Below are 23,244 nucleotides of genomic sequence, written 5' to 3'. Positions count from 1 at the left end.
AGAGGTTTTGTTGCCACATAGCAACAGAGCTGTCTGGATACCTGCATCATTTCCTCTGCATCTGTGTACTAGGGGAAATGGGCTTTCTTTTGAGTTGGGTCGTAGATGAGGTCTCTCTCTGGTAGGAGCTACTATTCAGCAGGTAACAGACTTTCTCATCTTTTTCTGCCGAGAGAAGCTTCTCTCTTTCTCAGCTGTCAAGGGCAACAGGGCTGCCCTGGGCCTAGTCCTGTGCCTGTAAGGCGTCAGTATCTCCTCGCTGGAGATTTCTTTGCTGATGAGAAGCTTTGAAAGGTCTTGCCCTCCCAGGGAACTCAGGCCCTCCTGCGTGGGAGTGTAACTCTCATTCTTAGGAACCTGACTCGTGTAATGTATGAGCCTTTATGAGAGTTGTCAGACAGGGATCTGACCCTCAAGACCGTTTTCTTGCTTGTCCTGGCATTGCTGAAGAGAGTAGGCGAACTTCATGGACTTTCCTTCGATGTTAAGCGCTCGAGGGGATGCGGATCCATTACGCTCGATTTTGTCCCGGATTGTAGCGAAGACTCAGAATCCGTCAGTCCCTGACACCAAGTTTGAATCCTTCTCAATCCCCTCCCTAGACTTTGTTGATAATTACCCAGACAAGAAGCTACTCTGTCCAGTTAGGGTGCTGCTATGCTATCTTAAGGGGACTTGACATCTCCGGCCTGAGTATTGATGACTCGTTGTTATTACTGGCTCGACCAAGAAAGAGGTGTCCAAGAACACAATTTCTTTCTGGCTTTGTGAGGCAATCATCTGGCAAGGAGGACACCAGTGCATTCCGGGCCAGAGCTCACGAGGTCAGGGCCATTGCTCTGTCCCTCACATTCAGGAAGAATCTGTCGGTTCCTCAGGTAGTGAAGGTGGGTGTGTGGTTGTGCCAGACCACCTTCACCTCCTTCGACCTTCCAGACGTTGCCCACAAGTCCTTGGACACTTTTTCCTTGGGTCCTGTGGTGGCTGCTCAACAAGATGTGAAGCTTACCTGGTTCCCCTGGTGGGACAGGTAGCATTTCACTTAAGGTGTTCGATTGTGAAAGACAGTGTAGTGTGAGTGACTGGCCTCCTCCCTTTCTCTTTCCTTAACCTTCATCTTCCCTGCGGGCCGAGGGGAAGGTTAGTGAGCCATCATGTGCTAGACTGGCAACTGATGCAGGTGAGTTGTGCAACTGAACATCCTTTCTATTATCTGTACAGTATTTCTGTAGATTAATAGGAGCAAGACCTACCCTCTCTCTAAAAAGGAGGGCCTGGCAAGAAATCAAACCCATTGGTTGTATATAGCTTGATTGTCACCGACTCTTAGATTCAACCTGGCCTTTTTCGAATTGATGTTACTTACACACCCATTCATTCGAAAAGGCCCAGAAGTCTGACAGTTAAGCACACTTATGTTCAGAGGCAGGGACTCCTTCCTCAGCTCTACACAACCAGGAAGGAGTTCCCAGGTGTGGCAAACTACCAGTCAGTTCAGAAGCTTACTGAGATTCCATCCCCCAAGGAAGTAAATCTTCCTCATGTAAAGACTGATGGTTTGTATTTTGTGTAGGAACAAATGACATTTTAAAAGTAATTTGTATTTTTCCTAACTATACAAACTGAGGTCTTTCCCTTTACTACCCATCTCATGCCACCCCTCATTTTGATACCTGGGACGAAAGACAAAGTGAATGCTTACCGTCCAGGTGGGTGGGACTCCCACCAGGCGGATGGTAGTTAACTATTTAACCACCTTGTTTAAAAGTTAAAAGCCATTCACCAGCTATGCTGAAGCAAATTCCTCATGTAAAGACCTCAGGTTTGTATAGTTAGGAAAAATACAAATTACTTTTAAAATTTGTCACTTTTCAAAAGTGGGGAACGAGGCAATTAATGTGGTCTTTAAGGCATACTGGGCAATGGGAGACTACAACTTGCAGACATCATATCTTCAAAGAAGTACTCATGGGGAACCTATCAAGAGGAAGCTATCTAAGGCTGAAGAAAGCAACAAGTGAACATTAAGCTACTCTGTTACCATCATGGGCAAGGAAATAACAATCTACAAGGCTGCCTTCCTCTCTTCTCCGTTCATGCAGTAACTGCAATGAGGACCCAAGTTGCTATGGAAAAGTTGTCTGATGGAGGACCAACAATAAAGGACCTGAGGGTTATGAACCCCCGCACAGGAAAATAATGGGGTGTTCTAGATTGTGTCCATGAATGTATACAACTTCTGCCAGTTTATTCCAGCTACTACACCCTTATATACACCCTGAGTTGGCAATTTTTGGAGTTTCACCTCAGCACGAGAGCACTTTGAGAAATACCTTGATTGAATGGATATCAGCCATCCTGATGTTGCTGTGATGAAGTTAAAATATTATCATAAGATTTAAAGTTGTCATTACAGGATCAGTTTTCGTCTTTTGAAAAAGGATGTTGTAACGCCTGTGAGCAGCTCACGAAACCCCTTGTTGATGGGAGGCAGACCAGAATAAATACTGTATCTCACCTTCAACAAGAACAGGAGGCACATCATGAAAAACAATAGTATCTGCAGCTTTCAGTGCTATGAAGACTGCCAGCACTGTGGCAATGATTGGTTCTGTGTCACCATGGACTTACAACTGACATGCTCTGTCCTTGTCTTTCTGTCAGCTCTGTGTACTACAAACACAGGTTATGATAATACAATTTTTGTGTACACAACATCAAGCAAAATGAGTCGTACCTGTGCATATGTGAGGAACACGATGCAGCCAGAGCGTCCAATGAAGTATTAAGTTGTCTTGTCAGGTGGTTAGGGGACTAACTACTTAGCATCCCTGATCATCCAAATAACCCCAGAATATTTGTTGACAACTGTGGGGGTCATAATAAAAACATTTCCATGATCTTTGCACTGCTTCTTGATGTCCACGTACAGCACTTTGATAGAATCGAGCAGTGCTATCAAGTGTCTGGTCACTCGTACATAGCATTTGACCACTCTTTTGGTGTTGGAGTGGAATATTAGGAAGTGCAAGAGGTAATGTGAGAAGATAGCAAACTCCTGTAAAAAGAAGAGGTTCCCCTTGTACAACATGACAAGAGAAGACTTCCTGGATTTTGGCAACTTAATTATCACCAGGAGGGCATTCAGCAGGAGTGCAGGGGTAAACAGCTTGGGTACATCCTCAAGAAAAATTACAATGTGGCTGATAGTGAAGGTATTAGGGTCAGTGGGGGTCCCCTCAGAGATTCTGTTCACAGTGTTCCTCAGCTAAATGCCACTGCAACCAAATTACTCCCAAGACTGGCAACTTCAACTGGCAAAGTGGATGATATTCAGACCCTGATTCAGTACAGAGGCAATCTTGAAAGTTTATGGATCTGGGATATTATTGCTCAGCAGCAGAAACTATGGTGCTCCTAAAGACATCTGAGTATACAGAGGACCCTGATGACTCTGTAAATGTTTGGCTCTATGACTGTGATGCTGGTGCAAGGTACTAAGGAGGTACCAAGACATAGCCTTTTCAACATTCCTGGCCTCTTCCCACTCCTTGTCGGTGACCCTTTCCTGTCTTTGGATTAAGGCAACCGATTACTACACAAAAATAATAAACAAGGTAAGAACTTTTCAGTTTTGGTGAGGGGAAAACTATTTTTTGTCACCATCCGTTTTTTCATGCCTTTTCATCCATATATGATTATTTTAATTCATTGATCACCATTATCTTCATCATTAATCATTATTCACATTTACTGATGTTTGTTATTTGCATGGCAATATTAATTTTTTGGCAATCTTGCCATTATCACCATTTCTTCACCTCTAATAATTTTTCACAGGTTTTTTGGGATTTTTTATTGATGTTTATTGACTATTGCGATGATATAAATTTTTTAGAAGTTTTTAAAATGTTTTGCATTAATCACTGATATCTTCATCATTAAAGGATTATTATTAGCATATTAGATGCTGTCATGGTTAATAATATGTTTTTTTATTACTGTGTGAGACTTATTCGATTTTTGGGGGGCATTAATCATCAGTATCTTCATCATTAATCATTACAGATATGTTTGCTAGGATTAATTTTAACATACTCCATGACATGTTTACTGTTTATTGATTAATAGTGTGACAGCATTTTTGGATTTTGTAAGACATAAATATTTTTGGGGGAGAGTTTGGAGTAAATGTTTTGTTTTTATTATTCACTTACAGTACAATTGTTAAACGGCATAAGATAATGTTACAAACGATATTTTGGTAATTATAGTATAAAAACATGATAAAACACTTTAGTTTATAAATGGGGTAATTGGAACAATATTAAGACGTGAGCACGTTTGGAAATATCTCAAAATGTAGAATTTTTCAAAATTTTTATATGGGCATAATACAGTATATATACGGTACAGTATTATAATTAGCTTAAATTTAAAAAATATAAGGTCAAAGCATCATAAATAACAAAATTATCATGATTTGAAAGTATTTTCAATTGCAATTTGCAGTTTTGAAGAATATCAGTAATAGCACATAGCACATTTATCAAGTAATGGACTTATACAGGTATTTAATTTTTCAGAACAGTGCAGTAAACAGAGATGTTTGTATATTCCCATTTTTATACCAAGACAGTGAGGTTAATGCATGTGCATATTTTCAACTTCCTGATAGATGTTGCATGCCACAGAGTATAACATATCCATCCTGATGATCTTGAAAACTGTGAGATGAAAGCCATGCAGGTATGTGAATTCCAATGTTTTTCCCTATAATTATTTTTGCAGAAGGATACACCTAATCATAATTAGGCTGTGATGGAATGTTAAGTTAGTTTACGAGTATGATCTTGCTTAGGTTGAGTGTTATGGTAACCAGGAGCAAAGGTTATACTGAATATGTACATTATTCACATCTACTCAATGTAGGAAGAAGTAAAAGTTTGACAAAGAAGAAAATTTGATAGAATGTATAATAATACTGCATAACCTAGACTTCAGAGCCCCAAATCATAACCACAAACAGAAGAGTTTAGGGTAAACTTATATGTTCCTTTTATATTTCAAATATAGATAAGATTATTAAGTAAATAATAGAAGAATGCTTAAGTTTAAACAATTTCTTTTCTTTACAATAACAATCATGAAGCTTACAGGTACATCAAGGCAAAGTACAATTTATTAGGTGCATCCAGGGACAAGGACTTCAAGACCCTGTAGTGGCATATGGCTTATGAGCTCTTCACTAGCCACATCTTGACAGTAGATTATCTTTGTACAATTAAGAGGGGGTTAAAGTAGGATTAACCATTAATATTAGAATTTTGTTCTTGCATTAAACATTGCGCTATATTTAGATTTTCATAAGAATTATTTTATTTTTTAGATAATTAAATGTGTTATCTATTTGATCTGTACTATAAAAATAGGAATCAGGATGCAGTAGCAAAAAAATTTATTACAATTCATGCACCCTAATACTGGTTATCATCCAGTATTGTCCCCGTTTTAATGTTAAACTCACTTTTTCCCCTTTTGACTATGAAGACAACCTGCTATGAAGATGTGGGTTGGTGAAGGTCATACACCACAACCAGGTCGTAAGTCATTGTCTCTGGATGCTCATAGTAATTTGTGCACTTTGCCTTCTCTTGTATACCTCGTCTGATAATTGTCTAACAGTTTCAATTTTATATTTCTCTGTTCTTATACTTATCGTTAGCTTTTATTTGCTACCTCATAGCATTACATGATATATGTAAAATGTTAACCTAAACATAAAAATTTATATACTGACGAAGTACAACATATGAGTTTACAAAGATTGACTAAGACAAGAAAGAAGCCATTCTCAACATATCAGTTTTGAATCAGTCCACACTCTATTTGTTCAGTGTGGAATGCAACCACCATCCTTTTGAGGAAACAAGTCAGTGGTCTTGCCAGTCTTCGAGAAGTTGGGCTGTCAGAGATGCTTGTCCTGAACCTTAGGATTTGGTTGCAATGTCAGCCCAACCATCTTCATAAATCCTATGTTGTTAAACTTGGGGCTGTGCAGCAGAGAAGTCCTGGTGTACTTGAATAAGGGCCTTGTATGATTGAAGCTGGAAGAATACAAAAAAATAATTTTGTTACATGATTTCTCATGGCATAACTGGACTAGAAGTTGATGATTCAATTAAGCTGATTTTAGTTGTTTGATTATTGTGGAATGCAATGTCAGAAAAATATTACTTTCTCTAAAGGAGGATATTGATTGTTTGTAACACACTATGCAGCAGTTGGAGTAACTACAAAAGAAATCCCAGTAGGTCACAAGATCACAACCTCTTATTTTTATGTTCCTGTGTAGGCCATATGAGTAGCAATCCTTTGTTTCATTAAGGACCACAGATGAGGTTGGTTCCTCTCTCCACAGATGAGGTTGGTTCCTCTCTTTTTCACCCCCCAACCTTAGCCACCTTTATTGGCACCTCCCTCTCTGGGTTAGAATTGACACCTGTAAGGTCTCAAAAGGTTGGGTAACTTGGCCACTGACCCAAAGGAAGTGAACTGTAACTGGCCACTGACCCAAAGGAAGTGAACTGTAACTGTTCTTAAGAGTTTATGAATGTAAAAAAAAAAAATTGTCCTAGAGAAATTTGTGAAACCCTTCCCTTGGGTTTTATGTCTGGCTCTTAACCTTATTGTCAAGGTGAGAAACTTTTTAAGGAGATTATCAATGACTAGAAGAGATGGAACTCCATAAGTTTTTCCCCTCATACTCTACCAGCCAGAAAGCATTTGTGATTAATTTACTCTTAAACAGTGACTCTTACTTTCTACCCCTCCGCTTCGAGAGATCATCCGAAATGTTTTCATATCAAATTGGAATAGGTAAACACAGTCATCCCAGATGTTCTCATCTTAAATTGGAGTAGGTAAACATCCATTTTATGCCAACACCCTTGATTCTTTGGACTTTGTAATGAGATTCAAATAGATGACCTTCCTAGCGACTGGTAGTGCCATAAGTAACCATGAATTTGAAGAGCGAAACATACCTATTTTCTGCCAATACCTGTGATTCTCCTGATACCCAGAACTTAGCACGAGCAAGAAAGATCCAGTGAGCTTTGGCAACTTATAAAAGCCCGAATAACCCCTGCCAAATATTCTGAAATTATTGATTAGGAGATACTTTATATTCACTATTCACATAACTTATTTTTGAAATGTTTATAATTTGCTTAGAATTCCAACTCCAGCCAAAGATGAATTTTCTCAAGCTCTATAGATCTTTTTCCATCCTGTTCAATATTCCACTGTATAACACCAAAAGAATGGTCAAATGCCATGTATGAGTGACCAGACACTTGATAGCACTGCTCAGTTCTATCAAAGTGCTGTATGTGGACTTCACGAAGCAGTGTAAAGATCATGAAAATGTTTTTATTATGACCTCCACACATATTTGGATGATCAGGGATGGTAAGTACAGTCCCCTAACCACCTGACAAGACACCTTAATATTTCATTGGACCCTCTGGCTGCGTTGTGTTCCTCACATATGCACAGGTACGACTCATTTTGCTTGATGTTCTGTACACAAAAATTGTACAACCACAATCTGTGTTTGCAGTGCACAGAGCTGACAGATAGACAAGGACAGAGCATGTCAGTTGTAAGTCCATAGTGACACAGAACCAATCATTACCACAGAGCTGACAGTCTTCATAGCACTAAAGGCTACAGATATTTTTTTCAAGATGTGCCTCCTGTTCTTGTTCAAGGTGAGATACAGTATTTATTCTGGTCTGCCTCCCATCGACAAGGGGTTTCGTGAGCTGCTCACAAGCGTTGCAGCAACCTTTTTCACAAGACGGAAACTGATCTTGTAATGACAACTAAAAACCTTGTGGTATTATTTTAACTTCATCACAGCAACATCAGGATGGCTGATGTCCATTCAATCAAGGTATTTCTCATAAAGTGCTTTCATGTTGAGGTGAGACTCCAAAAATTGCCAGCTCAGGGTGTATATAAGGGTTTCGTGGCTGGAACAAACTGGCAGAAGTTGTACATGTTCATGGACACAATCTAGAACACCCCATTATTTTCCTGTGCAGGGGTTCATAACCCTCAGGTCCTTTATTGTTGCTCCTCCATCAAACAATATTTCCATAGCAACCTGGGTCTCATTGCAGTTATTGCATGAACGGAGAAGAGAGGAAGGCAGCCTTGCAGATTATTATTTCCTTGCCCTTAATGGTATCAGAGTAGCTCAGTGTTCACTTGTTGCCTTCTTCAGCCTTAGATAGCTTCCTCTTGATAGGTTCCCCGTGAATATTTTTTTGAAGATATGATGTCTGCAAGTTGTAGTCTCTCATTGCCCAGTATGCCTTAAAGACCACATTAATTGCCTCATTCCCCACTTTTGAAAAATGACAGATTCTAAAAGTATTTTTCGTAACTATACAAACCTGAGGTCTTTACATGAGGCATTTGCCTCAGTGTAGCTGGAGAATGGCTTTTAACTTTTAAACAAGGTGATTAGGTAGTTAACTACTGTTAGCTTGGTGGGCGTCCCACCCACCCGGAAGACAAGCATTCACTTTGCTTTTCGCCCCAGGTATCAAAATGAGGGGTGGCATGAGATGGGCAGTAAATGGAAAGACCTCAGGTTCATATAGTTAGGAAAAATATAAATTACTTTTAAAATTTGTCATTAGTTCTATACAAAATACAAACCATCAGTCTTTATATGAGGAAGACTTACCTCCTTGGTGGGAGAAATCTGAGTAAGCTTCTGAACTGACTGGTAGTTTGCCACACCTAGGAATTCCTTCCTGGTTGTGTAGAACAGAGGAAGGAGTTCCTGCCTCTGAACATAAGTGTGCCCAACTGTCAGAATTCTGGACCTTTTCGAATGAATGGGTGTGCAAGCAACATTAATTCAAAAAAGGCCAGGTTGAATCTAAGAGTCAGTGACAATCAATCTACTGTATATACAACCAATGAGTTTGATTTCTTGCAAGGCCCTCCTTTTTAGAGTGAGGGTAGGACTTGCTCGTATTAATCTATAAAAACACAGATAATAGAAAGATGCTCAGTTGCACAACTCACCTGCCACTTGACGGCTCGTTAACCTCCTCTCTGCCCTCAGGGAAGATGAAGGTTAAGGAAAGAGAAAGGGAAGAGGCCAGTCACTCACACAAGCACTCTGTCTTTCACAACCAAACACCTTAGGCGAGATGCTACCTGTCCCACTAGGGGATCCAGGTAAGCTACACAACTTGCTGAGCAGCCACCACAGGACCCAAGGAAAAAGTGTCCAAGGACTTGTGGCAACGTCCCGAAGGTAGGAGGAGGTGCAGGTGGTCAGGTACCACCACACCCCCACCTTCAGTACCTGAGGAACCAACAGATTCTTCTTGAATGTGAGGGACGGAACTCTTTCCATGAACGTACTGGTGTCGTCCTTGCCAGATGATCACCTCATGAAGCCAGAAAGAAATGTGTTCTTGGACACCTCTTTCTTGGTCTAGCCAGTACTAACAAAGAGTCGTCAACACTCGGGCCGGAGATGTCGAGTCCTCTTAAGATAGTACCAAAGCACCCTAACTGGACAGATTAGCACCTAGTCTGGATCATTATTAACAAAGTCTAGCGAGGGGGATCAAGAAGGACTTGAACCTGGCGTCAGGGACTGACAGATTCTTAGTCTTCACTACAATCCGGGACGAAATCGAGTGTAACGGACCCCATTCCCTCGAGTGCTTAACATCGAAGGAAAGTCCATGAAGTTCACCTACTCTCTTCAACAATGCCAGGGCAAGCAAGAAAATGGTCTTGAGGGTTAGATCCTTAACTGACGAGTCTCGTAAAGGCTCTACAGTACACGAGTTGGGCTCCTAAGAACGAGTCACATCCCACGCACGGGGACCTGAGTTCCCTGGGAGGGCAGGACCTTTCAAAGCTTCTCATAAGCAAAGAAATCTCCAGTGAGGATATATTGACACCTTTCAGGCACAGGACTAGGCCCAGGGCATCCCTATAGTCCTTGACAGCCAAGACAGATAAACTTCTATTGGCAAAAGAAAATGAGAAAGTCTGCTACCTGCTGAATAGTGGCTCCTACTGGAGAGAGACCCCATCTACAACCCAACCACAGAAGACAGTCCATTTCCCCTGGTACACAGACACAGAGGATAGACACAGGTACCCAGACAGCTCTGTTGCTGTGCGGCGACAAAACCTCTCGCTTGTAATCATGTTGTGCCATCCCATAGGGTAGGGTAGGGAGCGGACATTTGGGAGTCGGTTCTCACTTGTGCCATTGGTGGAAGAATAAACTCCATGAAAGGCTGATGATATCTTTTTAAGGTTTTCAGGTTAATTTTTTTTTTATACTCATTATGTCGAGTAATTTTAAAGATTCAACTACCCCTGGGCCCTTTGATGGTGGTGACTCGGCACATTTGGCAACCGCTGGAACTTCCTCTGAGAACATTTCTCTGGAAAAATCAAAGAAAAATCCTAATGTAATTACACTGGAACCCTATGCTCTAGTACAAAGCAAACCAAAAAAAAAAAAGCAAATATCTTGACCCAACCTTGACTCCTGCGACTCCTTCTTTGGGAGTGGAAGTTGGTCAAGATTCCTGACCTTAGAAACAAAGAAGAAAATATCAGCATTGAAATTAGAAAACTAAATTGTTGAATCGACATTCAGCATGACATTTAAATAAAAGATCAGATGTGGTTGATAGAAACCACAACAAAAAATAAATCAGAAAATTACTTAACTATAAAAAATATTGATGATATAAAGGTGCATATAAAAACATGACAATATGAACAGTGTACAGGGTACCATAGTACTCCCTGATAATGATGAAGAACCAGTAGAAAAGATATATTGCTGGATTCCCCTAAAAAGTTACAACAATGTAAAAGACTGCGAAATATATAACATAGCTAGTAGACAGAATAATGGAAAAACACTGAGTAGCAAAGATAAAATTTGAAGGCCATGAATTACCCTTAAAAATTAAAATCATGGGCCAAAGCAGAGTACTGAGACTGTATGTTCCAAAACCACTACAGTGCCAAAACTGCTGTATTTATGGACATACAAGGAAAAATTGCTGTAATACAGTACAGTACATCTATATGTGCATATTGTGGATCTGACAAACATACCGCACAGTGGTGTGGTGAACCAAAATGTGTGAACTGTGGACAGAATTACCATGCAAGATCTAAGGAGTGTCTGTACTACGTATACAATACAGAATTAAAATTACTTCAGGAAAGAACGAGAATGCCTATAAAAGAAGCCAAATTAGAACTAAAAGTTAGAGGAATGCATGATCCCGCTAGGAAACGAACATTTTCTTCTATAACAAGATCAAACAATGAAACAAAAATGGAAGTAGGTGAGAGTAACAAACCCTGATACATAAATCCCAGGGGAAAATAACTACTTTGCAAGAAGAAACTAATACAGCAAAAAACCAAGAAACATATACAATACTTGTTCAAATTCATTTGAAATATTAACAGAAATGGAAGAGCAAGAATATAATACAAGTACCACAGAAATATTAGAAGAAAGTTATGATGAATTAGAAGCTAAAGAAAACAAGAGGCCTTTAGAAAGAACTCCACCCAAGACCAACAAAAAGCCAATTATTATTAGAGATACATCAAATAAACTAGACAGGAGACCCGAAGGAAGATCATAAACCAAAAAATTATAAAAGTATACGTTTTTCTCCTAAAATAATAATAAAACCAATGGAAACAGATACCCAGAACATCAAAGAAATAGTAGAAGAACAAACCATTGACAAGAATGATCATGCGATGGGCGAAGAGATTACTCCATCACTGATAATTGGTGCAACAAGAGTAAACGAAAAAAGACACATGAAAACACGTGGATGTAATGAATGTTTCGTTGAACTGTGCAACAAAAACAAAAGCATAACAAAAGACAGTTTAACAAACACTATATGAAATTTTATAAGATGCAGAGATAAAGAAACTACTAGTTTAGACACTCATAAAAGGATCTGTAAGTGCATTGAACACCTAATATCATAAAGAAAAACAAATATTGTAAGTAAAATTTTAGAAAAAATGCAAATTGATGATCCACAAAAAAATAACACTTGAACACACTAACGTAATATTTTCAATAATTATATTGTACAATGGAATGTAAATGGTCTACAGACCAGATTACATTTGGGAGAAATACAACGATTACTAAGGGAAAATGAACCAATGATATTATGTTTACAACATGTCAACAAAACAATATTAACAATAGGTAAATATACCTTAGTATCTGCATCTAGAGACAAAGAAGGAAATTTAGGTACTGCTATATGTGTACATAACAAAGTATGTTATGACAGAGTACATGTAAAGATTACTGACTTACAAATATCAAGTATTAAAATATGAATAAAAATTATAATTACATAATTTATAATTTATACAACCAACCTAATAAAAATTACAACATTGATAAACTTAAGTAAAATACTTAACAATACCAAGGAACCTACATTAATAAGTAGGTGATTTTAATGCTCACAACTCAGTATGGGACTGTAATTGTACAAACTCAAATAGAACAGGGAGTAAAGTAGAAGAGTTCATGGATTTAAACGACATGTGCTACATATATGATGACAAAATTTTAGCACACATTTTTCAAAAACACATGGAACATTTTCCTTAGTAGACTTAACTCCATGTACAACAAGTATAGTTGGCAGATTAGATTGGAATACAGTAAACCCCCTGTATTCGCGTTCTCACGATTCGCGGACTCACGTGTTCACAGATCTCTCTGGGGACCGTATCTACCCATTATTCGCGGAAAATTCGCCCATTCACAGTATTTTTCACTTGGAAATATTCACTAATTACTGTATTTTCATATTTTCATGACTAAATGCACTTTTTGTGATAAAACTATTAAAATACTCAGTTATAAGCATTTTTAGAGGGTTTTTCTTGTGTTTAAACTATCAAAATAGGCAGTTCTAAGTGTTTTTAGAGGGGTTTTAAGTATTCGCGGATTTTAGCTATTCGCGGGGGGATGCATGGGATGCAGTATGCATCCCCCACAAATACGGGGGGTTTACTGTACAGTTGATGACTTGCACACCAGTGATCATTTCCCAATATTAATTTCCTTATTACAAAATAATCCTGCAAAACATGTCCCTCGTTATGACATTTATAAAGCCGATTGGGAGCGATATGAAATGCATACTAGAAATATCCCACCATTTGAATATTTAAAGACCATAATGAAACTAATAAATTTCTTATTGATTTCATTAAAAATGCTGCTGATAAAGCAATACCAAACTCAAAATCCTATCCAACAAAACACTCAGTTCCTTGGTGGTCTGATAAGCTAACAGAATTAATGAATATAAAACACTCATTTGGGAGACGATTAGATAATTTGAATAGAAAGTTCAGTAAAATGAATAAAACATTACCAATATTAGAAGGAACTTTACAAAAAATTAAATTACTATATTATTACTAGAAATTGATATATTAAAACTTCTATACAACAAAATATCTGCAAAATTTAAAAAGAAGTAATTCAAAGAAGAATCATTTCATGGAGGAAATACATATCAGATCTCTCTAATAATACTCCCATACAAAAAATTTGGGAAAAATTTCAGGAAAATAAATGGTACCCATGTTAAACCACCTAGACATGCCATATTAAAGGATGGGGAACAAACACTTGCTCCAAAGGAAATAAGTACTATAATAGGAGAAAATTTAGCAAATATAAGTAGTGATAAAAATTTAGATGAACACTTCCGCACAAAGAAAAATAAAATAGAATTAATAAAAAATTTTGAAACAATAGAAGATATATTATATATATATATATATATATATATATATATATATATATATATATATATATATATATATATATATATATATATATATATATATATATATTATATATTTATGAGAAAATTTAATATGTCAGAGTTGGAATATGCTCTTTTGAACAGCAATAAATCTGCTCCTGGAGGTGACAATAGTTTTGAGATGATCTGCCACTCAGCACCTTTGGCAAAGTCATACTTTAATATTAGAGTTTATCATGGCTTCGAAATGTGAAGTAACCTGGGTAGCGTAATATAAAACTTAGGCTGCGATTAGGTTAGTATGTTGCAGATCGTTTAGGCTATACAATCTTCAGTATCCACAGCAGAATTGTATGGAATTGCATCAGCTATAAAAATAATTAAAGAAACATCATTCAATAATTTTGTGATTTATTTTGACTCGAGAAGTGCTATAGAAGCTATTCATATTTACAAACCAAAAAATAATGTAGTACAACAAATTAAATTATTTCTCCATAATGTATATAATAATGGAAAAAATGTAGAAATATGTTGGGGCAGGGATCAAAGGAAATGAAGATGCAGACAAAGCAGCCAAAGAAGCAACCCACATGACAAGATCAAATGTGAATATCCCTGTTACTGATTGTGTAACACATAAAAATGGGTGTCATAAATAAATGGCAATATATATAGAATGAAGAACCTGAAAGTAATAAACTGAGACAAATAAAACCTATTGTTAAAAAATGGAGTTCATCACATCAGAGAGAGAGACACGCACAAGTAATTCTAATGCGTCTCAGAATAGGCCATACTCGTCTGACACAAGGGCACTTAATGAGCAGCCCATGTGGCCCAGCTCCCAAGTGCTCAGAGTGCAGGGTGATAATAATGGTAAGACATGTGTTGTGTGAATGTCCAAAGTATGACCAACAGCGACTGTCAACTTTTGGAAGTAAATCAGTGGAGGAAAATTTGTCAGAATCTTTTACTCTGACAGCCGTTCCAATTTTGATGTTCATGAGGAACTGTGATTTAGTTATTTTTGCACGAAAACCCTTATAGCATTTGTCGAATTAAATTTTTTTTTTTTTTTTTATTTATGAATTTTAATATACCATTTTAGTGTAGAAGCATGAGTAAATGTATTTATTGTGTGTGTGTTGCAGTGTGAGAACATGTGCCTATGTGCAGTTTTTAATTTTATTTTAATTTGTTGCTCATCTTACTGAATGACCTATTGGGTCCCAGTGCTTGGCCTCAAGCCTAGAACTGGTATTTTATTCTAATCCTTCGGGACAGCCCTATGAAAACTGAAAATCAGCTCAGTGGTCTGGTTAAACCACTTTAATACTACTGTCATCTAGCCACCGGATTAAGTCCTGTCTCACTTCCTCCAAGAGAGGAATGGGAAGGAAGAGGGAGTCCCTTGCCAGAAACCAGAGCTCCTTCATCCTCCACTGAAGGGAACGAAGGTGAAGCCACCCCATGAAGGACTAGCTTCTCCAGGGATGACAGGTGACCGAGAACGACTTGCCACTGCTGAGCTGGTTGCTCCTGTTGAGACAGGAACAACTGCACTGCCTCCCTGAACCTGCTGATACACAAGTCTGAGGGGAAGACTCGCTGCTGCCGTATCTATCAGCATGCCCAGGTACTTTATCCTCTGCTTGGGTATGAGATCGGACTTCTCAGAGTTTACCACAACTCTTAGTTCATGGCAAAACTCGAGAAGGCGATCTTTGTCATGGAGCAACTACAACGAGTGCTCACCAGGACTAGCCAATCATCAAGATACCTCAGGAGACATATCATGTGCAAATGGGACCAAGACAACACCGGGTTGAACACTCGTGTGAACACCTGGGGAGCAGTTGAGAGCCCAAAACAGAGTGCCCTGAACTGGAACACTGTCTCCCCGAGAACAAAGTGGAGGTACAGTACTTGCAAGAGGACCGATGGATGGGTATTTGGAAATATGCATCCTTAAGGTCCACCTAAGCATGAAGATGGACTTCTGATGGTTTGAGTACAGAATGTGTTTCCATCGTGAACCGAGTCTGGCGAACGAATTGGTTCAGGGGAGAGAGGTCTATGACCAGTCTCCAACCCTCTGTCACTTTCTCTACGAGAAAGACTTGGCTGTAAAAGCCTGGGGGCCAGTCTGTCACATCTTCCACAGTGCTTTTCTTGAGCATTGCTTCCAGCCCCCCCAAAAAGGGCAAGATCCTTCTGCAAGCCAGGAACGTATGTCTGGAGATGGACTGGACTGTAGGTGAGAGGCGGCTGCGACTCGAAGGGAAGTAGATACCCATCCTGAAGGACATCCACTACCCAGGTCTCTGTTCTGTACCGCTGCCATGTTGCCCAATAACTCAATAGGTACCCCCTGCCAATGGCAGTATGTGGAGGGGAATGCTGGCCCACGTACTTGGATAGTCGAGTCAGGGCAGCGCCCCTCCTCTTAAGAACCAAGTTTGCTCACAGGTTTGGCATCTGGTGGCCTAGGTAGGTAATGGCCCTACCTCCAGAACGGCTCAGCTCCGCAAAGGTGGCTTCCTCCTTGGGGTTCATTGATCCCGAAGAAGCAGCGACCTTGGACAATGTGAGAGACCACCAGTCCAACCATGACATTGCCTGAAACGCTGCCATGGCAGTTGATTCCCGGTTCGCTGCTTGTTTCTGCGAGAGGATGATAACCTCCTCACAAAACTGCTGCAGCAACAGACCCGGACTGAGACGAACCACATCTATGTCAACCCATTTAGGCGGCAAGGGCTTCTCCGAGGGCGTATAGAAATGCTTCTGTCGAGGGACAGGAGGAGGAGGAAGTATCTTATCCGAATGGCTAGAGCGAAGCGACTTCTCCTACCCAGAGACCAGAAAGTTCACTTGCCCCTTCAGAAAGATGAAACCATGGCAGGCCCAATGAGTCCCTGGGTTCCTTCTTGGGTCCCCAGAGGCCTTCGAGGACAGACAGACAATTCACAGACGTGGCCTCAGTACCTTCCCTGAGATCGTTGTGCCGACTTATCAACCCTATGATCTCTGCGAAAGTTGTCTTCAGCTCATGGGTGTCTGTACCCCGAGGGAAAGGACCCTCAGGTCCTTCCAGAACATGGTCCTCCCAGGCTATTCTTTCAGCAGGAGGGAGACCCTCAGCAGGACCCATAGGCCCCTGCTCAACCACTTGGGCATATGACCAGGTCAATCCGAGGGCCGAACATAAACTTTCGTGGGAGTTGCGTTGGGACATAGCATTGTGGTAGTGTAAAGAAAAATTGTTTTGTATGAATTAATTTGATTAAAAAAAATTTTTTTTTGTTTGTGAGTGAGTGATTGTTTAGGTAATCTTTGTTTTTTTCTTTTGTTACTTACAGTTTGCTGAGTGTGCCAGGGTAGAGTGGCTTACTCCCCTTCATCCAATTTACCAGAGGATGGGTCAGAAGTTAAGATACTTCCATGTGGAATATATTTGGGAATAGATATCTACTGACGGGAACTGTGGTGGAAATAAAAGTCAGTATTGGCAATTGACAAATAAGTTGAACAGTTGATGAGACCAAGTCCATTTTCATGTAAGTGTCTGTCCCAAATGGGATGGGGATCAGAGAAGAGTGAAGTGCTTTTTTGTAGAAAATACTACATTAAGATATTCTAAGGTAATTTCTGCCCTCAGCTTGGATGTCATAGCTAAAATAAACTCTGTGGTGATCCCCAAATTATAAGTTTAATGACTTTCATAATTGTCTTTGGATTATTCTGAGATGAAGTGCTGAGAAAGATAAGAAACTATTTTGGGATATATGCCAGATTTGGGGATTTGGTGATAATATTTTGACTATACGTAGTAATAAGTTTAGTGATCGGCAGCAGACTACTAATTTAATGTCTTTTGTATATAGTACATTGTTATATTGAAACTGTTTGCAGTTGGAGTTTTTTTTTATGATTTTGAACTAAGGATAAGTTTTGATGAGGTATAGTATTAAGTTAGGCTAAGTTAGTATAGGTTGAGTTAGGTAGAGTTAAGGTTGAAGGTCATAGACCACTGTAGTATTAAGATAATAAATTAGGTTAAGTATAATCAGAGTTTTATTTAAGAACCTTCAAATTTGTTCCAGCATCCTGATCTAATTGTAACTATTAAAAGTCCCCTACAGCATCCCAATCACAAACCATTCTGTCCGTCCATTGGCTTCCAGTGTAACCCCAGGAGGTTGAGGGGACAGGTGAGAGGGGCCAAGCACCTTTCTCGGACCTGTTTGAAGCTGAAGCCCTGACATGAAAGGAAAGCCTTGAGCAGTCCTCAACCTGTGGTGATGATGACTGCAAGGGTCTAGGAAAGTGAACCCACTCACTCGATTGTGGGCTCTCCCAAGGATAGCCAACGGGTTCACGCAAACTTGCACAGAAGCTATACCCAGGTGAGTGGGGTCGTTCGCTGGAACGTGGGTGACGACTGACCCGGGAGAGCGATCGTGCACTCTCGGGCGTGTACTGGGCTGTCCTCGTGACATGCTCCAGTCTTCTTCAAGGCCATGACCTCTACACAAGAAGAAGACTGACTGTGTGGGGGACCTCCCCATAGCTTCTCCAGGTGAGCTGACTCGTGGGCCAGCTGCACCTGCATGGGACCCTGGTCACGTACTAGGGTGAGCACTGGCAGGGGATGAGGTAGCGTCTGCATGCTTGGCACACACTCTCTCTCTTGTGTACCAGTGTCACAGAGGTCCATGGGACCCCACATAGTGGTAGAAGAGCCTACACCAATCCATGGACTGGTAGAGGTGACTTGGGGTTTCGAAGAAACCCGAGTACCTGGGGGTGACACAGGTCTCTTTGGAGGTCGGCGCACCTGGAGCTCCCAAGTCACATGAGGCACGATCATCAGTTGCTCCCTCTACCCAAGCGTCCGGAGAAACTCCAGCAGAGGTAGACTCTACCTGGGCACCTGGTGCCTCGTGAGTCACAGGGTCTCGTTGAGACCCGCTGCACAGTCCCCGAGTCTGAAGACTAGAAAAACACAAGAGAGATCCCTTTGTCTCTTCCATGGAAGGAGGCAGACCTTCAGACGCCCTGGGAAGGGACTTCTTTCAGTAAGGGGGAAGCTACCTTCTTCCTCTGCTTCTGAACTTTGGAAGAAGAATGGGGGGAGGCGGCAGCAGACAATGATGACACCTTTCAGCTCTTCTTCGATTGCTTCCTACCAAATGCCTTCTTCATCAAGAAGAGCAGAAGAGCATCCCCCCATCCAGAGGATGGTGGCAGAAACGCAGGAGCGCAGACGACGGGCGTGGGGATCGCAGGAACCACTGCTGTAGAAGTGGTTTTCGATCCAGTCGATTTGGTCACTGTGGCGGTAGTCACTGGAGGGGCTTGAGAGCCCCTCAGGTGGCTGAGCAAACCCTGCACCAAAGGCTCACCTGAGAAATCCAGAGAGAGCCAAGTCCCTTGAAGCTCCTCAGTCTCCCCAATACCTGCAAAAGTCGGGTAAGTAGGGGCAGCCTCTCTTCGCTCCGAAGGGGATTCCTCCCCTTCCGAACGAACACAGACCACTGAGCAGAGATCGTCCCAGTTACAGTCATGCCCCCTGCAGCTCATGCAAAGGACATGTGGGTCAACATCGATTGACAGGAGGTAATGGTTACAAGGCTTAGAGGCTGTACCAGGGCACACACACTTAGTACCAGCCTTGAGATTGCCAGGCTTATCAGATGACTCATGGGTTTGCATATTGCAAATATCCAAAATATACACACAGACAAACAACAAGAAACAATCCCACTGGAAACGTTGAAAGATAATCCAAGCAAAATGGCAGGCAGGGCAGAGGGTACAGCAAGTTCTTCATCACACGGCAGCCAAAGGCAAAAGTGAATGCTTACCGTCCGGGTAGGTGGGACTTCCACCAGGCAGATGTGTAAAAGTTAGACGGCCGTTCTCCAGCTATGCTGAAGCAAATTCCTCAAGTAAAGACCGATGGTTTGTATTGTGTGTTGGTACAAACACTTGTTCTTCCAGTTGCAAGGGGAACTGACCTTCTTGGCTGGAATAGTTCACTTAGTACCAGTCTTCACAACAAAGCTTTCATAGGAGAGGCCAAGGGTTTTTTTTGCCTTTTAACAATATAATCAGCCCATGTTTCTGGTCTATTAACCTTTTGTCTTTCTTTTTCCTTCCGTACTTGAAAATTAGCATCATTAATGGAAGGTTCCACTGTTGGCGGTAGCACTGGCATCAAAACTGACGGGGGTGGCACTTGCCCACACAAATGGGGCTGCTGGTGGTGCAAAGGGATAGATCATTATATTTTGAATCACCATCACTATCACAGGGGTACACCCACTCATCATCAGAGGATTCACTGGAACTAAAATCTTAATAATCATGGATCTCTTTTTTTTTCACACTACAGTACTAGCCTTTCCTTTATTACCCCTTCTTCCCTTTGATGTCACAGCTTTCCTCTTTATCCTCACCTTTTATGACACTGCCTTGTTCAGTAACAATGCTCACCATGATCTATTACTGGAGAAGACTCATAATTATCACTATCACCATCATCTGAAAACAAAACATCCAAAACAGCTTTACTTTTACCCACAGTCTAGAAAGAACAGGGCATCCAGCATATGTAAAAGAGATATGATTAATTGGCATCATGACATTACACATCTTATGTCACACAGATGTGAGAGTGAACTTATGTAAAAAATTTCTATTACATATCAAGGATTTTAGTGTCATTATTAGTTACTGCAAGCAAAAGCAGAAACAATGACACTGTTGGAAAAAGATTATGATTTTATCATTTCATGGGACAGAATTGTTTCAGGGATGGATGTACTATAAAGGTGCACAAAAAAGTTCAGGTGATCAAGTTAAAAGGTCCCATAAGCAAATGGCAACAAACAACCAATTTTCAGTATGATCTAAATGAAATGCATAAGTGCTTTCACAAAATATCAAAAGTAGATTATGTACATTATGCTGTCGTAATAGTGTGCCTTTCTTTCCTTTCAGAAAGGGAATTGCCATTCTTTGTGTATAGATTTTGGTAGAAAGGAATATACTTTTGTTTTCTGATGTTCTTCACCCAATACAACCACTTAAAAATAATTTCAATGACAGATTTTTTCTTAGTAATGTAAATGTTTTTCAAATATATGTATGTGAAATATTAAATGACTATGTGTGTGAAATATTAAATGACTATATATATGAAATGTTAAGTGAAACTAAATAAGAATTTGGTCAGGTTTATACAGCTGGAAGAAATCCATTTAAATGTGAGTGGTAAACAAAGACAACTTAAATAGGCAGTACTACTTATATCTGATCATGTGTTAGCTCATTAAAATACTAGAGAAAAGGGGACTATTATAATATTAACATGTATAACAAATATCAGGGTTTGTTCTTTTAATGAGTGATTAACTTAATATTAAAGATTCATATATCTCAAGATATTTTGAGAAGAACAATGCTTTTGTTATTGACCTACCACAAGTCAATTGTTGCCTTATATACTGAAAGTCTCAATCTCAACAATTTATGTGAACTCGAGATTGTCTTGAACACTGTGGATACGTCTGGCAAATGAATGGTCACGAATGGTCACCATAACTATTCAAAAACAATAAAATTATGCTAAAAAGTTATTAAGAAAGCAAGGAAAGGCACACTAGTTATGAATAGGCAGTAGCTTACTTGTTCAGGATGAAAAATATTTTGTTAAAGAATATTATTTTACTTTAAATACCAGTACAGGTACAGTACTTGATATTAGAGTTTGTATGCTGTGTTTATTTATAAGGCTCCTTATCATGCTTAATATGAAAGTCAAACTGAAATCTACTGCAAACTGACTGTTACCAAAATATTTACCTATGAATATTATTACTACTTGGACTTTTCTTAGTTCTTTGTTAATATTTCGACAAGTGGAGCTCATGATCAAATTTTTTTTTTTTTTTTTATCTAAGTGCACTCTGGGTAAGGATGGTTAGCATTTGTAATGTTATGTTATATGCACTGGGAAATGTTGGAAAGGTCCCAACACCCTGGGTTAGGTTAGACTATATACATCCTTGTACAGCACTCATTTTGTATTCCCTCCCACCCAAAAATCCCACTTTCCCAGTATGACCCTCCAAAATTATAGTATATAAGTAGGGGAGTCCAGTGGAGCCTCGATGGCTCGGTTGGTAGAGCAGCAACCTCAGACTTCATAGAGGCCTGTGGCAAGGGTTCAGCCGACCAGTCAGAGAAGGCGGACACTTTGCTATCCGTGTAGACACCCTGGGATTACGTAGCCTATGTAATCAACGGATAGGTTTGCTGAAAGCAAATGGGTGTTACAAACTAATACACACACAAACAAAGCCACTCCAACATCTTCTAAAAACATAAAAGACACCTCACACGTCTTGAACTGTCGACCCCTACCCATATTCTCCAGTTCTCCTAGCCGCATAGGAGAAAGGGAGCTGGGGTTTGGTACAATACATGTACACATTCGTTACCGGGGTCTAAGCAATGTCAGGCAGGGCAGCCGATCGAGGCTACGGCCTACCCCACCGCCAAATCAAAGTCCTTCAAAAGAAGGCATTGTGCTTACCCCATAATATGGAAAAAAGCACGTTAAAACGAAGAAAAGTAGGGGAGTCCAGTATCTCTAAAACTAACTAGTTGCCAACAAAATGAACGTCGGACACATTCAAAGCACAAAATAGACATAAGAAAATCATATTTTCAACTCAGGAATGCAATCTTAATTTAAATTAAAAATTTACCTTGCAGTATATTAAATGGCATGATCAAATTTGGAAATAATTAAATTAAAAAAATTACCGTTTTGATAGGTAAGCATTGTTTAATTTACAGTTAAACAAGAGGCTACTACCTCGCCCCTCTGGTTCAGTAACTACCACTTTACTTGCGAAATGGGAGCCATGTTCAGTCCCAGCCCCTTAGGGCTGAGTGTAAAAACAAGAGCAAAAGACATTAAATATCATAAAGGACAAAACAAACAAAAACATAAACAAAGGACAAATCAAACAAAACAGAAATGGAAGGCAGTAAATATTCTAGCTGGTGACTGGCAGGAACCAGGCAGTAATGGTAGTGTTCAGTTTTATCTATTTTAAATCCTACATTTACAATTTCCAATAGGTTAGTTGGAGCAAATCCACAGTGAGGAGTCATTGTTTACGTAGGCCTAGTAGGCACTTCTGTAGTAGGCATTTCAGTGGAAATATGACCTAAACGAATTAACCTTAACCTAATCTAACCTCGGATACTGGTCCTTAACCTGGTGGGGTAGGGGGGGGAGAACTTTGCT

General features: G+C 39.9%; 2 long non-coding RNA genes across 2 annotated transcripts in view; one reads left to right on the top strand and one right to left on the bottom strand.

Moving 5' to 3' along the window:
- The first annotated feature begins 2,873 nt into the window (after positions 1 to 2,873).
- On the top strand, positions 2,874 to 17,985 carry LOC136849784 (uncharacterized). Its single transcript, XR_010856424.1, has 3 exons — positions 2,874 to 3,617; positions 4,587 to 4,749; positions 17,279 to 17,985. It is a non-coding gene; the product is annotated as an uncharacterized lncRNA (long non-coding RNA).
- The window catches only part of LOC136849786 (uncharacterized), a 113,310-nt gene continuing 94,170 nt past the window's right edge, over positions 4,105 to 23,244 (bottom strand). Inside the window, exon 2 of the long non-coding RNA XR_010856426.1 lies at positions 4,105 to 6,107. This is a non-coding gene — a long non-coding RNA (uncharacterized lncRNA). The remainder of the gene's footprint in view (positions 6,108 to 23,244) is intronic.

Source organism: Macrobrachium rosenbergii, chromosome 21 (genome assembly GCF_040412425.1).
Source record: "Macrobrachium rosenbergii isolate ZJJX-2024 chromosome 21, ASM4041242v1, whole genome shotgun sequence".
NCBI classification, from domain to species: Eukaryota; Metazoa; Arthropoda; class Malacostraca; order Decapoda; family Palaemonidae; genus Macrobrachium; species Macrobrachium rosenbergii.
This window is presented reverse-complemented; position numbering and strand designations above follow the sequence as displayed.